The sequence below is a fragment of the Rattus norvegicus genome, chromosome 7 (genome assembly GCF_021556685.1).
Source record: "Rattus norvegicus strain SHRSP/BbbUtx chromosome 7, alternate assembly SHRSP_T2T, whole genome shotgun sequence".
NCBI lineage: Eukaryota > Metazoa > Chordata > Mammalia > Rodentia > Muridae > Rattus > Rattus norvegicus.
The window spans coordinates 61275129-61293631 of NC_141540.1; the positions used below are offsets into that span (position 1 = coordinate 61275129).

Here is an 18503-nt window from a genome sequence, read left to right on the forward strand (position 1 = left end):
AAGATGCTGAAGGTTTCCTAAGAGTCCCTATATGAAATTCTGTCAACAGCATTCCCATTTATATTTGTTGTTGTTATTGTTGTTCTAATCATGATTTATTTATCATTAAATTTCACACATATCAATATTTTCCAGCACATACCTCTGTGGATCGCATGTTTATCTGGTACCCACAGAGGCCAGAAGGGGAGCATCAGATTCCATAGAACTGGAGTCACATGTACTTGTGAGCTGCCACGTGGGTGGTGGGATTCAGTCAGGGTCCTCTGGTGTCCTTAACGGCTAACGTATGACTCAAGTTCCTCACCCATTTGTGTCATTTGTGGGTCTTGTTCACATATTGGTATGTGTGCCTGTACATGGCACGTGTGCATAAGCTAGAAGATGCCAGCAAGTGTTCTACCTATGCCACCACTTTCCACCTATGAGGAAGGATCTTTCACTGAAACGGAGCTCTCAAGTTCTTGACTAGGCGGGAAGCCACATAGCCCAGCGTTCCTCCTACCCCTTCCCCTAAGAGATAGAGTTACAGCTGGATGCTTGAAGTGGCATTTGTTATATGGGTGCTGTGACTCAAATCCTGGTCCTCAAGATTATGCCGCAAGCTCTCTTAACTAGTGAGCCATATTGGCAGCCCTCCCAATTCTTATTTCGATATGAGTAGTTCAGAAAATAAAACTATCAAAACTTCAAGGTCTACAGAAAATGGAGAAACAAGTTTTGTTTGGTTTCAGTGTTTCTGAATTTCTTCAATGTGTTACAGAATCTTTTTGCCTTTGTAAACAACATTGTCAGCCAGACGCTGGGTGTTGAGTTGAAAAACAGACACTCAGCGGCTGCTGCCCAGGTTCTGGCTTTTTAACTAGCATCTCTGGAGGGAGGGAGGTCAACTCGAAACAACACTAATAATAATAAGAGTCTTCAGGTGCTTTGAACCCTTAAAGCGTGGTATTCTGGTTCAGAGTATCTCTAGCATCTACCCAGTCTGTCATTCACCACCCTGGGGCGTCTAGAGTATTTATCTCATGTTTGCAGTGACCTGAGCTCAGGGGTTACCAACTTGAAAGCTTACAGACTGCAAGTAAGACCTAGCAATGAGGCAAGTGAGCCTGCAGGGGCCTCACTGAATAGACTGCATAGCCCTTGAACAAGGAGAGAGGTCTAATCAGCTCTCAGCCAGGGAACAAATGCTCAGCATTGCTAGATGGTCTATTTTTTTTTTTTTGGTTCTTTTTTTTTTTTTTTCGGAGCTGGGGACCGAACCCAGGGCCTTGCGCTTCCTAGGCAAGCGCTCTACCGCTGAGCTAAATCCCCAACCCTAGATGGTCTATTTTTAATTTTCAAAATATACAAAATGAAGGATGCTTTTAGTTAGTGGGGAACAGGTGGGAAATACAGCCATATTTGGTCTGTAACTACCCTTTGCGGGTTCTCCCTTAAATGGTATAAAGCCCAGGAAGAGACATTGAGCAGGTAATCTTCGCCCAAAGTTGATTCCTTCTCCGGCATGGCTAGTCTCTGCACACCTTCTGGCTTACTAGAACCCACAGCAAAACCTTGGGGCCCACTCAAGCAGAAGGCGCAGCCCGCAAACAGGAGCCGCGGCATCAACGCCTGTTCTCACTCATCAGACATCATCTGTGACACAGGAATCAAGCGGCCATCAGTTGGTGTGGGTTTGTGCTTCTCAGCTAAGGTTTTACTTGGATTCTCCTGTATCAGCCTGAAGACCCTCTCCTGTGCTTTAGGAAAGAGATAGCACGACAGGTGAATTGAACAGAACCATCCAAGAGAGATGTTCCAAGGAGAGTGGAAGTAAGTTCTCGTAGCCCCCAGTCTTACTTCTGGGAGGAGGCCACATCACAGTCACGATGAGCACATGGGTCTGCATTTCAACACGTGAGAGATCTCCTCTGAGTGTTAGGAGATGACGCTGACAATCTCTACCAGCAGAGCCATGAGAACGTGTAAAACCTCATGGTGGTAGAGCATCACCAAGGCAAGGGGCAGTGTGGTCATGAGCTACACCATTCCATAACTTATTTCTGCTTATCTTCTCCAGAGGATCTCTAGACTCTTTCCTCAGCATAATTCCCACCGAAGTTTCCCTCCTTGACTCCTCTGGACTGTTGCTACCACTGCCTCCTCCTCCTCCTCCTTGGGTTTACTCCAGCACCACTGACACCTCCTGAGGCCCACAGCAACCAAAGCAATCAAATGCTAGTGAAGCTCTGCCATTGCTTCCCTCCAGCCTCCTCCCCGCCCACTGGTCCTCTCAGTGTGCTTTTCAGTCAGCTCCTAAAGGCCTTGCTCAGACCCAGGCTCCTGGGGTCCCCTCTGCAGGCAAACTTTCCTTTGACTCCTTAGTTCTTTACAATGGAAATGTGCACCCTCAGTCCTCCACATTAAACACTGGGTCTGCTTTGCTTATAATTGCCGTCATGACATGCACACTTCTTTGGTCAGCTCCCTTCTGTTATTGTTTTGTTGTTTGTTGGTTCGGCCTGTCATCCCTGGAGATGTCATGAAGTCAACCCCTTGGATGTTTGCTCTTTTTTTCTCTTTGGCTGTTGGCTTAGCATGCATGGCAGGCCATCAACCAACATTTGTCCTGTGGTTTAAGAAATCACAAGGTCTGTGAGGTAGGGAAGTGGTTCACTAGTGAAAGCTCCTTCTGTCCAAGTGCGAGGATCATCCTTGAGACCCCAAGACCTAGGCAAAGTAAATGCCAGGCCGGTGAGGTGGCTTGCCTATAATCCTAGCACCTAGGAGTAGGGACTTGCTAGGTAGACAAGCACAATCAGCAAACACTGGGCTCAAATGACACACTTTGCTTCAATGCACAAGGTGGAGAATGGTCCAGCAATGCATTCAACACTGACCTCTGGCCTCCATACTCATGTGTGTCATCATGCACCTCCCTACACACATGCCTCACATTTGTGAAACGCACATAGGCATGTGCACCAAGGGCATTCACATACACACAAAGTGAAAAAAAATCACAAGGCCTATGGGGAACAACTAATTTCATCGAGTTAATCTTAGAGGAAGAGAAGAAGTGTTGCCTATTAAATTAGCTTCCTAGAGCTGCTAGGAAAAAGAACCTAGCATCTACAGAATGTCTTTGAATAGCAGAAATGCACTGTCTCATTGTTCTAGACGATAAAATTCTAAAATCGAGGTGTCTGTGGTGCGGGATGCTTCTGAGGGGCTTGGAATGAAAACATGGTCATGTCTTTCTCCTTGCTTCTTGTCTTTGCTGTCAATTCTTGGTGTCCCTGGATTTATGAAAATATATCATCAATTTGTGCCTCTCTTATCACGTGACATTTCCATGCGTATCTATTTCTGCGTCCAACATTTCCTCCCTGTACAAGTACCAGGTATTGAATTAGGGCTCACTCTAATACATCTTTAATTCAATTACAATTACAGTGTATTTTCAAATAAGGTCATGTCCACTGGGCCTAGAGAGCCCCAGTGAATATAGTTATTAACCCATAAGAGCCCGCTACCTCTTGAAAAAATATGGCATTCAGGATGAATAGCATGCTGAAGAAATGACAGAAGGCTGGAGTTGAAGGTGTGTCCAGCAGTTGTGCAGCTAGAGAAATAGGTGGTCTATAAGAAAGGCATCCATATCAATCCTTTAGTAGTTCCTTAGAGAAGAACTTCGTCCTACACGGAGAAGTATTGATTTTATCCCATTGCCTTAGGCTATTCAGGTTACCAGGGGAAGGGGCCGGCTAAGGGGGATAAATCATAAACTTCTTTCTTGTAGATCAGGGATTTCGAATCCCATGATTCCATGCTGGTGGGGTGTCTGGTGAAATACCTTTCAGTGTTAAGGCAGCCACTTCCTCTTGGTATCCTCACATGGCCTAAGGAAAAGTGTGATCTGGTATCTCTCCGAGTTAGCATGATATCAGCACTTAGCATAGGGCTCTGGCCATGTAAACACATTTTGAATTTACCAATGTCTTTTGGTTTCTATATCAAACTTGCCACACTTGGAAGCCTCGGGCTGTGGGCAGAGTAGATGACGGTAACTGTGGTGATTCTCAAGCTCATTCTTTAGACTTCTCAGAGAAGGTGGCTGCATGTAGTGGCATCTGTAGGGATTTGGTGGCACATCTAAAAAGAGGTCCGAAGGAACAGTAGACATCCTGTGAAGAAAGTGAGTATGTTTCAAAATATAAGAATTTAGGACATGATAGTGGGTGTGGGACAATGTCATTCTTGTGAGGTACACTAATACTAACTGGTGAGGCAAAGTTTGAGGCAGGGAAATACTGAATAAGATTTGATGTCAAGCTCTAAAATTTCAAATTATATTAGCCACAGTTAGTTGTTTATGGCCTTCCTCAGGGAAGTGCACTCTAGTTGGTTATCCAATACCAGTGGTCATCCCTGAAAACATATATACAAGTAACATTATACTAAATGTCCAGGTTATATTTAGAAATATACATATATGTATGTTCATATATACATATATACATATACATATGAACATACAACAACAATCGATCAAAAAGGTCATGAATTTTGAAAGAGAGCAAGGAGGTATCTATGGGACGATTTGGAGGGAAAACTAGGAAAGAAGAAATGACGTGATTGTAATCTCGAAAAATAAAAGCGGTCATAAAAACTAAAGACATCATGGCCACGTTCTCTTACATCCACAGCTACTGCATTCCACTGGGCTTGTGGTGCACTCTCTTCATTTCTTTGGTCAGTTCCTCACCTGTTTCTCCACAGCGACCGTTTCACTCCTCTATCACCTCAAGGGTCTTTGCGCCTTTATTGATGTCGGAGTACACGTTCTACAAATGTGGGGCATTTCCCCATTCTTTTAAAGTACTCTAGACCCATGAGTTTTAGGTGTTTCCTTTTGTATACAATAGTATTGATTAGTTGTATCCTTCAGTCGACCACAGCTGTTTAATGACACATCTGGATTCGCATCTGCCATCTTATTTGTTCAACTGTCCCACTCTTTCTGCCCCCACCCATTCCCTTCTTGCTTTCTTTACAGCTAAATAGTTTTTTTTTTGTTGTTTAATCATCACCAGCAATTAGCTTTGAGTTTGTGTTCATATTATTTAGTGGCTACTTTCAAAACTTAAGTTTTTTTTTAAAATCTAAATTTAGTTGACTTTACGCTTTTCTGAAATAATTTTAAAAGCTTGAATGATTTAACCCCATCCCTTTAATTATGTTTTTATGTTTGTCTTAATTTTTTTTGTTTAACATTGAAAGAACAAATTAGTAATGGTTTAAGTGTTCACTTAGATTTACCTATAACCTTTCTTCCTTCCTTCCTTTCTTCTTTCTTTCTTTCTTTTTTTCTGTCTGTCTGTCTGTCTGTCTTGTGAGTCCCACATACTTTCTTGCAATTCAAGCTTTGTCTGGGATCACTTTCTTCTGAAATGCTTGCTTTAGGATTTCCTGTGGTAAACTTTACCCTCACTGGAAACTACTTTACTTTTTATTAGTCAGAAGTATTTTTATTTCGCCTCATGCTCTAGGCACAGGAATCCCGTTGGTATATTTTCTGCATCCCCATCTTATTCCACTCATCCTATTTTCCCAAGGAAAATGTAGCTTCAGTTCACAGTCCTCTTCTGGTGTAATGGTGGCAGAAGAACATGAAATTGGGTGGATAGGGAGGTGGGAAGGCTTGGCTTGGCTGGGTTAGACAAAGAATGTGTTTTATATATTATATGAAAAAGTTAAATAGAAAAGAAGACATGGAATGACTTTGTATCTTTAACAGTTTACATGTTCACTGTGTCTTCTGGACATGGATTTTTATGTCCATTTTATTATTTATTTATTTATTTTGCACTAACTTCTTGATTCTGTAGACTAGTACTGTCAATTATTTGGAAGAAATTTTGTGGGGTTTGTTTTATGTTGCCATTCTTTCTAGAATTCTTGTTATACTATTCCATTTTCTAGTATTATTTTTTAATTTTGAACATCTTTTTCATAATCTCTTTTCACTTGTCTTTTTCATTTGTTTTACTTTGAACTGCCTTCCAGTTCACAAAATCTCTCTTTATCCATATCTAGTATGCTGAGTCATCCCATAACATCTTAGAAGAATGTGCCTTTGTGATAGTCTGCAAAGAATATCCATAAATAATCTTTAGAGACAAGTAAACAGTACATTTGTAAATAAAGGAATGATAACACTTTATGAGGTTCTGTCATTTTTATGCTTTTTCATAGAAACATTTATTTTTTTTCTTCCTCTCTTCTGGGCCATGATATTTAACAGATTTTTCCTGGAGAGATACATACATGTCTACTCACCCCAGTGAAGAAGCCTGCAATGTATCAAAGCATGGACGCCACCAAAGTCCAAATTGGTGAACCAATGAGTTTTTTGGGGTTAATTACAGGAGTATGAATTAGGGATTACTTATAAAAACAAAAATGGCCCAAAGACAGCTATATTACCAAGGCCCACTGAGCATGGCTGACAGCTCACAAAAGCTGGGTTTAAAGGAGTACACTGCACAGCCTGCAGGAGACTCAATAGGTAGGGGAGTGTTCCTTCCAAGTGACTCAGCTGGAATGAGCCCTTGCCAGGCATTGGGCTTGTCTCAGCATCTTTTTTGAAGCTAAGCTTGTCTGAGAGTGATTCAGTAGTTTCTACTATTTACTATTGGACATGGAAGTAGTCTAATGAATCTGGTCAGTTTCAGGGACTTCCTGAAACTATTTTGCATTGTTTGCATTCTGACTTGAGGAGCTTTCCTGCAGGGTGGAATGTTGCAATATGGAGGATACTGTTACATAACAGCTGTTAAGTATTTGCATATAATCTTCTAGGAACAAGAAGTCAATTCAGTTTTATTTCTAAATTTAACCCCACATGATTTCAATAACATTTTTATATATTTGATCATCTTGTTATTTTGATCCAGTTAACTATGTATTCCTTGGCTTCCATGATAAGACCTGCCACCTCACCTCACACAGCCTATAAACAGGTTTCTTCACTTATTTCACCATGAGACATTGGAATTGACAGTTTCTCAGTTCAGAAAATGAGGAGAGAGACAGAGACAGAGAGACACACACACATAGATTTATTTGTATACATTGTCCCAGAATATCATGTTTCATTTATCTTTAAAAATATATTTAACGATCACAATGTATATAATTATGTTAAAATGATTAAGTAATTACTTCACAATTCATCAATATGTGTCTCCGCTAACAACTTTGATGATAATTGTTACAAAGTATCCATTTTGTAACACATAGCTATTTTTCCATCAAAGCATTATTAGAAACACCAGTTAATACTCAACTACTTATATGATTTTCTTTGGTTACCCAATAATCCTTGAATTTAGCAAAACAAAATAACAATATGCTATAAAATTTGTTTTGTCTCCCTACAAACTATTTTTCAGATTTTAAAGCTCAGAATAACTTCATAGAATTTTTTGTTATGGCTTTAAAATTTATCATGTCAGTTGGCTAAGAAATAATGTTGAAAAGTACAAATGGGAAAATGTTTATATTCTTTCAGGGGAATGTAACATTGCTATGTGGTTTAGGAAAGGAACACTAAGGTTTTAATGGAAAACTGGATTGAACAGAGAATGTTCTATGGCTAAAGAAGAATTATGAAAGATAATGAAGACAGTAATATGTGAGGTCTGAGAAATAGGAGATGTTCTTAAAGGTGCTTCAGGGGTAGACTTTGTAGGGATTGGCAATGCATGGAGAACATGAGGAAGAGGGAGCAATTGAAAACAGATGAGACATTTCTGGCAGACTTAGCACCTTCTTGTCTTCGTCACCTGGCACTGCCTGTATATTGTATTGGTTAACTAAGGCACGCATGCAGGCAAGCTTATAGGCACGCATGCAGGCAAGCTTATAGGCACGCATGCAGGCAAGCTTATAGGCACGCATGCAGGCAAGCTTATGCATTTAAGAACTTTTCTACTTTTCATCTTACAGAACAAGGACTGCTTTTTTCTGATGCTTTAATTTCCTGACTAATTTTCCATGTTATTAGAGTTCGTTCTGAAATTCACGTCTGTTTGGCTACTCTTCGTCAGTTCCTTTTCCAACAAGGTTAGATTCTGTCCGTAGCGCTGTGAATTGCAATTGAGAACCTACTGTTGTTTCAGTATCCTCTGTCTGGTTTTCCTTTCGAGAGTTACCTCTTCAACCCCATCTCTATGTCTTTCCCATTATGTCCTTTTGTCTTGATCCCACCATGTGTTTGAATCACTTTTGGCCTTGCTAAGTCATTTGGACATCGCACATTTAACCATTTGACTGTTCCTACAGTATAAACTCTTGGCTTCCTTAACTTCCCTCTTGCCCAGTCTCAATTTTCTCTAAACTAAACTATGTTTCAAAAAAAAAAAGTTCCTGGCCTCAGCCTCCCTGGTATTAGTGCTTCTAATTTAAGAAGTTAGATATATAAATAATCAATTTAGACAATTCTCTTTCTTTCTTTCTGTCTCCTCTGTCTCTGTCTCTGTCTCTGTCTCTGTCTCTGTCTCTGTCTCTGTCTCTCCTGTAAAGAATCTGTTAGTTTAGTATTTTCTGCTTATTCCTTGATAGTTTTAACATTTTTATTATGTCTATTGATCCTATCCATGCACACTACCTTCCCACAACCTCCCCTCCATCCCATCTCCCTCCGAGTTTCGTGCCCTCTTTATTTTTGGATGTAAATAATCCCGAGTCCAGTTAGTGCTGCCCATGTTCAGTGACCACTGCAGTATGACCAGTCTAGCAGCAGCCACTTCAATAAAAGAGAGTTACTTCACACTCTGTGCAGCTATCAACTGCTAACGGCCCCTTAGCTAAGACTGGGGCCACAGAGGCCCCGCCACACCCAAGCTGGAGGCTGCTTGGCTTCATCTTGTGCAGGTCTTAAACAAGTAAGCGCTGGGGGTGGTGAGATGATGCACACAACAGCCATTGTCGTGTTGAGAAACTTGCCTGAGCTTTGGATGGTGGGTGGGAGACCACACTGAAGGTGTTTTTGTTTCAAAATATTGTTTCAAGGCCATAAAAGAATATTCTTCAAAGAGAGTGTAAGAAACCGTTCTTTAGAGACTTGATTGTAGTACCATAATCAGCCTTAAGAGAACACTAAAAATTGTAAGTTATATATCATGGTTTTACATATGAAAATACATAAACATACTTAATTTTCCAAACTTTAAACCACTTTGGTTTTGGAATTTCTACCAAGATTTATCATAACCTTAGGGATATATATGTATATTCCATGTAAATTCTATCTTACAAACAGTTCAAATTTCACATAATAGGGAAATACACATATTAAAATCCAGACTTGCATGTACATTGCTTGTGTTGTTCTGAGAAGTAGAAAATTAAAAAAAAATATGTTTTTTCTGGAAGGGCAATCCTCTAAAAGTGGCAGAAATAATATTTTACAGGAGGATTGGTTGAATCATTTGCCAAAAGTATTCCGTGAGAACGAATTCATTTATTTTAACTATCTCAAATATCAAAATGTAATTTTCAAATTAAAAAAATACTATTAACATTTGCGTCTCAATTTTATGTGGCTTATTAGTATTACTAAATACTGCCAAATAGCTCTTAAAACCAACTTGCATTTTCCATTCATGTTCTCCAAAATCTGCAAAGTTATTCCATACCAGAATTCTTTGCGGTATATATGTGACAAGCAAACAAAGTCAACAGCGTTGGATGTGATACTGAACATAGGAGTGACTGTGATAATTCATTATTAGAAAAAACCCACAGATACTGTAGGGAATAAAATATTTAATTTATGAGCATCATTAAGGAAAAAAATTATATTTTCTTCTTAGAAAATAAATGACAAAAACATATCCTGGTTTGGAAATTTTGGCAAGACAGTATTGTGTGAGATAATTCCGCCTCAGGTAAACTGGCAACATTTAAGATGGCTGCTTCCTGTCTATTTATAAAATACACCAGGACCCATTCAGACTCAGTTTATGTTTCCTGTTATTGTTCGACTTTGGAATCTTAGTCTGATAAACAGCTCTGAAATTGGAAGACAGCCTTCACGTTACACAACAATTTGGCAGAGTTCCTTTTTAAGGGACACGGCTTCTATGTAGTTCTACCTCCAGCTGGGCCCAGATCTGGTTTGCCTTTAATGGAACTCTATTTCTACTGTGTCTTTTTCACTTACCTCTCAAGGATTATTGGTTTTTTTTTTTTTAAATTTAAAGATTTATTTTATGAACACATTGTCTTCAGACACACCAGAAGAGGGCATCAGATCCCATTACAGATGGTCGTGAGCCACCATGTGGTTGCTGGGAATTGAACTCAGGACCTCGGGAAGAGCAGTCGGTGCTCTTAACCACTGAGCCATCTCTCCAGTCCCCTCAAGGATTATTGTTACACTGAGCTCAGGAGCTCAAGCCCTTCTCTGATATCCTCTTCACACACAGGGGAAGCTGTGTTGAAAGAACTAGATCTCATAGACGGTGCTGTCACACAGTTAGCTGACCATGGTCCTTAGAATAGTGAGTTTGCTCCTGCTCATAGAAAGTGCTGGAACTTCAGTTGCTTTCCCAGCTCCCATCCCCAGAGTTCTTAAAACCAAGCATTAAGCAAATCCTTTTAATTTTGGCTCTAATGCCAGACACCACGGACTTTTCTCTAGGCTATCTGATATATGCTTTGTAAATATCTTTAAAACCTGAGTAAGCTACCCTGGGATATCCCTAATAGATACATCATTCTGTCAAATAGACTGTTTATTTATGGTCTTCCCAGATGACTACCTCCCAGTTCCCTAAAGACAGTAACCAATCATGGATTGCTCCTTACTGCTTCTTCAGTACCTGTGGTCTTACCTATTCATGTTCATCTCTTTGTATATATGTACCTATGTTTGTACATGTGTACATAAATAGGTGTGCACATGAAGATGAAGGACCGAGGCCCCTGCTAGGAGCCTTCCTTAATCACTCTCCACCTTATTTTGTTTTTATTAATGCAATTCTGTTGGGGTGGTGTGGGCATTCGAGTACAGGGATCCACAGAAGCCAAAGCTGTCCAGTCCCTAAATTTAGAGGTGGCTGTGAGCTGCCCACTGTGGTTCCTGGGAATTGAACTTGGGTTGCATGCGAGAGCAGGAAACACTCTTAACCACCATACCATGTCTTCAGATCCCCCACCCACTTTATTGAGACAGAGTCTTTCAGTGAACCTGAAACTCACTAATTTGGTTAGACTGGCTAGCCAGCAAGACCCATGGATTCTCCTGACCTAGCACTTTGACTGTAGGCCTGTGCCACCATGTCCAGATAGTTAGGTAGGTTCTGGAGGGCTAAATTCAGGTCTTTGTGCTTTGTTGCAAGCACTTTGCCAACTGAGCCATTTCCCCAGCCTGCAAATATCCATTTTTTTATTTATCAAATGAGTATTGCTGTGTGATCTCTTTTTATTTTCACAAATTTTATATATGCCTTTCCCATGCTTTGATCAAATCTTCCCTCCCTTCCCTCTCCTCTATTTTTCCTCTACGGTTCCACAAATTTTCCTTCACAACCTCCTATGCTGTTTTTCTTTGCGTTGTTGTTTTGTTTTTGAAAATCCAGTCAATCCAACTTGTCATCTTCTATTTGCCAGAAAGTGAAGTAGAACCAGGGAGAACAGGTTCTACAGGTCTCCGTTCCACTAGAAAAATCAAAAGTGTTACAGCTCTTAAAAGAGAAGCAAGGAGGTTTGGGCAGGCGGCACAGGGCAGGTAGCCAAGGACCAGCAACCATAGCAGTGACAGTGCCAACAGCAGGGGACTGGCAGAGGCACAGAGGCAGCCTGGAGGGTTCAAGGTCCATCAAGCTATGAGAACTCTTCCCGAAGTGTTAGAACTCAATGAAACAGCCACTCTCAGCTGATCTTTGGTGAAATAACTTTAATTCTTTATTCCATGTGAACAGGGACTAAGTAAACATTGAGGAGTAGGGTGGAGTTTAGGGATAGATATTTCCTATTGGCTCAGTTTGAGATGTTAGTGATACTCTATTTGCATGGGGAAGGACTCTAGGTTTGGTCCTCTCAGTGGCATGTCCTGGTTACTGTTCCAGGGCAGGTAGAGGTAGACAAGGAATAACTCATACCATTCTCAATTCTGAGATTCACTGGATCTAGGCTTACCCAACGTTACCAGTTCTCTTGTGTGGCATGGTCCTTTTACCCTTCAAGAACTACCTATATGTGCCATGTGCATGGATACAGACCATCGACTGGAGCATGAGCAGCCACTTAAGGCTAGGTTCTTACAGGAAACCAATACTCCCTCGCAGCAGGCATCATGTTCTAGAAGCCTCTCGGCCAGAGGAGAAATTTCATAAGCCTCACTCATGCTTGGAGTTTGGCTGGCTTGATCTTGTGTAGGTCTTGTGTGTGCAGCCACTGCAGCTGTGAGTTCGTGTGCATTTTGTATCTTTCGTATTGTACAAATATGTTTAGCTGCATACATCTACCGTCGCTGATTTAGATCTTTCTACTCCTTCTTTGATGACCCTTGAGCCTCAAAATTATAGCACGTGATATAGATATCACAGAGCAGAGCATGCAACAATCTCACCATCACTCCATGTTAACCAGTTGTAAGTCTCTGTATTAAATGCCACCAACTGTAAAAAGAAGGATGAGAGTTAAGAGATATACTAATCTGTTGGTAGAAAAATTAGAAAGTAAGGGACAGTTTAATGCTATCTCCACTTAGCAGAATAATTGTATTAGTTTTCCCTTAGGGCCTAGGACAAAATTACCAGGAATTCTTGGCCCAAACAAATAATACCAAGTGTGGTCTTTAAATCCAATCAGAAAGTTGGTTACTCTTATAACATGTGCACCATTGGGCATATCTTTCCAGGACAGTTGTTTACTGTGTACAGGTTGAAGGGTCCAATGTTGTGTTAAGACTGATAATTGTTTACTTTTCTCCTACTGAGTCTGTGCGTTAATTTTGCTAATTTTGCATCTGACTATTTTGGTGAATGTGTTTGTTGACTTGAAGGCTTTTACCACTTACTCAATTTTTTTCTTGTATTTCATTAACACTTGGTGTGGTGGTTTCAATATGCTTGGCTCATTGAGTGGTGCTATTAGTAGATGTTGCCTTGTTGGAGTAGGTGTGGCCTTGTTGGAGTAGGTGTGGCCTTGTTAGAGGAAGTGTGTCACTGTGGGGGCAGGCAATGAGATCTTCCTCCTAACCACGAGGGAGCCAGTCTTCTATCCACCTTCAGATGAAGATGTAGAACTCTCAGCATCTCAGGGCCATGCCTGCCTGGATGCTACCATGCTTCCTGCTATGATGATAATGGACTGAATCTCTGAACCTGTAAGCCAGTCCCAATTAAATGTTGTCTTTTATGAGTTGCTTTGGTCATGGCATCTGTTCACAACAATGGAAACCCTAACTAAGACACGTGGGCATTTGAGCTTCTCTCCTATGGCCCTAGATTATGATTATCGTCATTGAAAATGATGTCCAATGTGGGAGGCTTTTCTCATCTGAATCTTGATGATGTTCTTTTGTAGCTATAGTGATACCAACCATTTCACTTCTGCTGTGTTGACTTCTGTGGGAACACCTTCCAGCTAGCACTTCCTGCTCCACGATGATGCTTTCAAGATGTGCAGGACCACGTCTCTTAGCTTTGTATGGGTATTAGTGTTGTTCAGGTATTCTTGCTGCTGATATTTTCAGTCTTCCTACTGTAGGCTTTGAGTCTGATTAATTGCTTGTTCTAAATCTTTGCCCTCTCCTTCATACTGCTAGACTTAGCATGGTACAGAGGAAAATACCCAAAGTATCATTTCCTCAGTGGTCTCTAGCTTCCCCCTTATTCTTCCTATTTCTAAGTTCTAAAACAAATGATAGTGGAGACCAAGACATTTCTTGAAATCCTTTCTAACCCTCTAGTAATTTTCCTCCAAGACTCAAGCATGCCCAAACTTACTGTGTTCATTCTATTTTCTCATCTTTGTCTCTGCTTCTCCCTTTGGTGGAGAAGGTCTTGGCTAACCTCGATTTAGGCTTCCTGCTGAGACAGGTACTCCCAGGAATTTAAAGCACTTTATAAAACTCTATACAAGCCTGCTTAGAAGACTTCAAATGAATTTTCCTTTTGAAAATCAAAAGGATGAAATAGCATCAAATCTTAAAACAAACAGATCACACCATCTCTGTTGGGCTCCCAAAGTGCCCCCATTTCTTTGTTTAAGTTCATGTACTACCTTTCTTCATATGTGACAGAAATCGATGTTTCCCTGGTGGTAAGGAAGAGAACATGAGTTTCCAGTTCTGTCTACTGAATGAGTGTGTTTATTTGCCTGGTTTTCTTCCCAGGAGATCTTCCAATGCACATGGTAATTTCATATGAAATGAAATAGAATTATTTCTACCTTTAGGACATTGCTTCTTAGAATTAATAATACTGTGCATCTGAACTGGAGTAAACCAGAACCACATAGTTCTAGTCTCTGCAGCAAAGTGTGGTAATGGGAGTGGGGATGACTTTGCTTAAACTTGGCAGCCTCAGGGTTGAGAGGAAAGAAATCTCTAGAGAGATTTCCACTCCAAGCTGGAAATGCAATATTAATGTTTCGAGTGTTAAAACTGAAAATAAACATGTGAAATTAACTTTAACGATGTGTTTTATTTAATCAAACATACTGCGAGTATCATGTCAACATACAATAAGTTAAGTAACAGTGAAATGTTCTTCGGTATTAAATCTTTGGGAATCTGCGTGTGTGATGCATTTGACAGACCCTCTGTGTCTCTAGTACTACGTAGTCATGTGGCCGTTGGCTGTCCCATTTCAGGTCATGGATCTTGAGCCTGAAAATTGACTATCTGGAATAATGTCACATGACTGTGAGGCAGAAAAGGAAGATCTGTGTTCTCAGTGTCTGTCTTTGACACTCATAGAGTCCTCCAGTATTTAGATGACAACTTGGGGAAAAATTAAGATTGGCATCTTTAATAAATGAGATAAAGTTTCTTTTAATTCATAGAATAGTATCCTGATGTAGAAGTTGAGTGTAGCTATAAAGACATTAGAAATTCAGATTTCCTATGGTTTTTGTTTGTGGTCTGGGTTCCCTATTTCTGTATTGACCTCTCAGAGCAGTTATTAAATATGTTATTAAATAAGTTAATTTACTCAGGAAACATGGTATAACATATGACCCTTAGAAAGAGTTCAGTATCTGACCCTTCCCTGAACTGGTTCCTAGCCAGAGAAGCGAAGGCTATGGGTTTTATTTCTTTTAGGACCAATCAATGTTAATAGTTGGATAGCTAAAGATTTCAGGATGTGGTCACAGTGACCATTAGAAAGGAAGTACAAATGAATGAATGCAACGTATTTTCCCTAAAGGATAACTGCATTAAGTCACATGACATTCTCAAAGACTGAAGTACCCATATCATCTATGAAGAACAATCAACACTTGTGATTGAAAACATATGGATGCTGAGAAGCACATAAAATATAGGTGTACACATCAGTCTGCTCATTCATAAACAAACTAAAGAAGAATGCAAAAGAATACATATTTATAACAACCTGTTTAAACTGTTTCAAAAGTTGCCTAAGCATTGTAGCCACAGAAAATACCCAGGATTTTGGTTTTACTTTGAGGCACAGGCAAAAACGCTGATTTTACTATTGTATAGATCAAAGTGAAATGGAATTACGTCGCTTCTGCATCAATATGCAGTTCTTACTGGTTGGAAGATGTTCTTGCAAGCAGCGGCCAAGAGGAAAGTTCTAATAGCTGGCTGCAACTTCTGAGACCTCTGGACTCACCCTCAGCTGACTATGCACACTCTCCACAAAACGAACTTCAGGTCTGAAATCACGTGTCTACTCTGAGCGTGCATCTCGTCCCCAACAGTCTAGGTCCTATGCTTGGAACTCCAAATCCAGCCCATCTGGTTTAAGGGGCCCGACACTGTTTTGAGAGCCCGAGCATAACTCTCTTCCAGGGTGGTCTGGACTGCTTATTTCCCTAGGCTTAGGATGTTAGCATAGTACTGTGTGTGCCTGCTTCAACGTGTGAGCTAGGCTAGATGCACAGTAATCCCCTTGAACTTTACAGCAAGCTGTGTTAGGATGGGGAGTGTTGTGGCTTGTAAGTCAGAGCCAGACTGTTATCTATTCAGGATCTCATCACATTCTGAAATTTCACTCAACTCCAAGGGTTTTACACTCGGACTTGGCTTATTCAATGGTGTATTTGACAAGTCAGGGTATATTCCACCTGTTAAAGTTTTAACTGATATATAATTTTAAAATATGTGTGCCTGTTGTATTAGGTTCTTCGTTTGAACTGTAATTCCAGCTCCGGGCTCTAGGGTTAATTAGAAACTAAAACAGGCCCTTCAGCTCTGCACCTCAGATCAGCTCAACAGAAAAGAGAAAAGAAAGAAGATACAACTCTTTCGGTAAAGGCAAGACCTAATGAAAAGTGTTTCCGTTCACATCTCCTTGTCCCAAGCCTTTGAAGGTATAAGTTGTCTACTTGGGACCCAATGTTCTCAGCTGAAAGTTGTTTTTAAGGGGGAAGATTGGGCAGGACAAGACAACTCATAGTTGGACACATTTGTCTCTTTGCAAATGGGTCAGCCTCATCCAGTCATAGCCCTCAAATTCCAGGGTCTTCAATTATTTGTGAGTCTCTCTATCACATTCCATGGATGTAGTCTGCCGTGATCTAGGGCTGTGGGAATCACGAAGTGGACTGGAATGAGGAAATCACTTATGGCACAGGCATGATTTCAAAACCCAGAACTTTTATACAGCCTTCTAGTTTCATATCTAAGAAGCCCCCAAATTGTTATCTAGTCAGAAGTTTTACATCTGAAGTCTTTATTTTGTTTTATTTATTGTTTAATTGACTTGTGCCTCTGTTCATTCCAAGTTTTCCAGTGTCCTATCTGAGGCCATCTAAATCTTCAGGGTTGACTGGGAAGAGGTTGGGATACAGGGATTGCTTCTGGCGTGTACTCACTGGCCCCAAAGCAGCACTTCAGCAGACATGCTTGACAGAACTCTGGAAACAAACGGGGGACCTGTTTACAGCTTCTTCTTTGCTCTCCTTGAGTTTTAGAACAGATACTTAATTTCCAAATACTGCTCATTCCTAATTTAACAGACTGCCTGTTTTAGATTGACAGGTACTGAACAACTTCCTGAAATCCACATCTCTCCCGTTTATGCTTCCAGCTGTCCTGGGTTTGAGTCAATGTACTGACTGGTTTTGTGTGTCAACTTGACACAAGCTGGAGTTATCACAGAGAAAGGAGCCTCCCTTGAGGAAATGCCTCCATGAGATCCAGCTGTAAGGCATTTTCTCAATTAGTGATCAAGGGGGAGGGCCCAGCCCATTGTGGGTGGAGCCATCCCTGGGCTGGTGGTCTTGGATTCTACAAGAAAGCAAGCTGAGCAAGCCAGGGGAAGCAAGCCAGTGAATAACATCCCTCCATGGCCTCTGCATCAGCTCCTGCTTCCTGACCTGCTTGAATTCCAGTCCTGACTCCCTTTTGTCATGAACAGCAATGTGGAAATGTAAGCTGGATAAATCCCTTCCTCCCCAGTTTGCTTCTTGGTCATGATGTTTTGTGCAGGAATACAAATCCTGACTGAGACAATCAATATCTTTTAAATATTATTGACAGCCTCAAAGAGAAGTCCATACACACTAGCATCTGTGTTTTTCAACAAGACTCCTGTAGCCATAGGCTACGGGCATATGTATTTTACCTTCTAAGACGTTAGAGGCAACAGTTTCTGTGAAACTTGTTTCCATGAAAATGACAGAAGTCACCAGCCTTTAAAGCTTCTAAAATCAATACTTCCTAATTATTCAGCCGACGCCATTCACGTCAGGTCCTCTTATGGCAATCTGAGTATTCAAGTCAAAGTAAACCAGGCTTCAAAACCGTAGTTCTTGAGTTCCACAATAGCAATGGCTGAAACAAAGTATCTCATTTCTATCTCCCCCAAGACCCAAGGTAAAACCCATAGCTCTGTAGACAACCTCAACTGCTCAGTTCAAAACGATTTCCTTAACTCCAGTCACCCTACTTGGACTTAAAGGGGACGTATGAGGGATACATCCCTCACCCTTAAAAAATGTAATTTAGAAGTGGAGCATCATTTCTGCTCATGTTACATTAATTAGAACTTAATCATGTGACAGCACCTTATAGTCTGGAAAAGTCTTTGGCCGGGTGGCCCTGCCTTTCAGTCTGGATGGGGACAGGCATCCATGCTAATCTTTGCAGACATTGGGTGACTAATGTTCACTTACTGAAGACACTGGGTGATTGATGTCCACTTACGAACATTTCTTCTCGTTTCTCCTTCAGAACTGAGTAGCCAAGCCCAAATTTACATGGTGCTCATGGACTGCAAAGCGGTAAGGCACTCTGGGAGAGCTTGTAT

General features: G+C 40.8%; 1 long non-coding RNA gene across 1 annotated transcript in view; it reads right to left on the reverse strand.

Annotated features, from left to right (window-relative positions):
• Window positions 1–1245: 1245 nt before the first annotated feature.
• LOC148004684 (uncharacterized) overlaps window positions 1246–18503 on the reverse strand; it is a 101189-nt gene continuing 83931 nt past the window's right edge. The window contains exons 4-5 of the long non-coding RNA XR_015624671.1: window positions 8995–9135; window positions 1246–4169 (exon numbers count right to left, since the gene is read on the reverse strand). This is a non-coding gene — a long non-coding RNA (uncharacterized LOC148004684). The remainder of the gene's footprint in view (window positions 4170–8994; window positions 9136–18503) is intronic.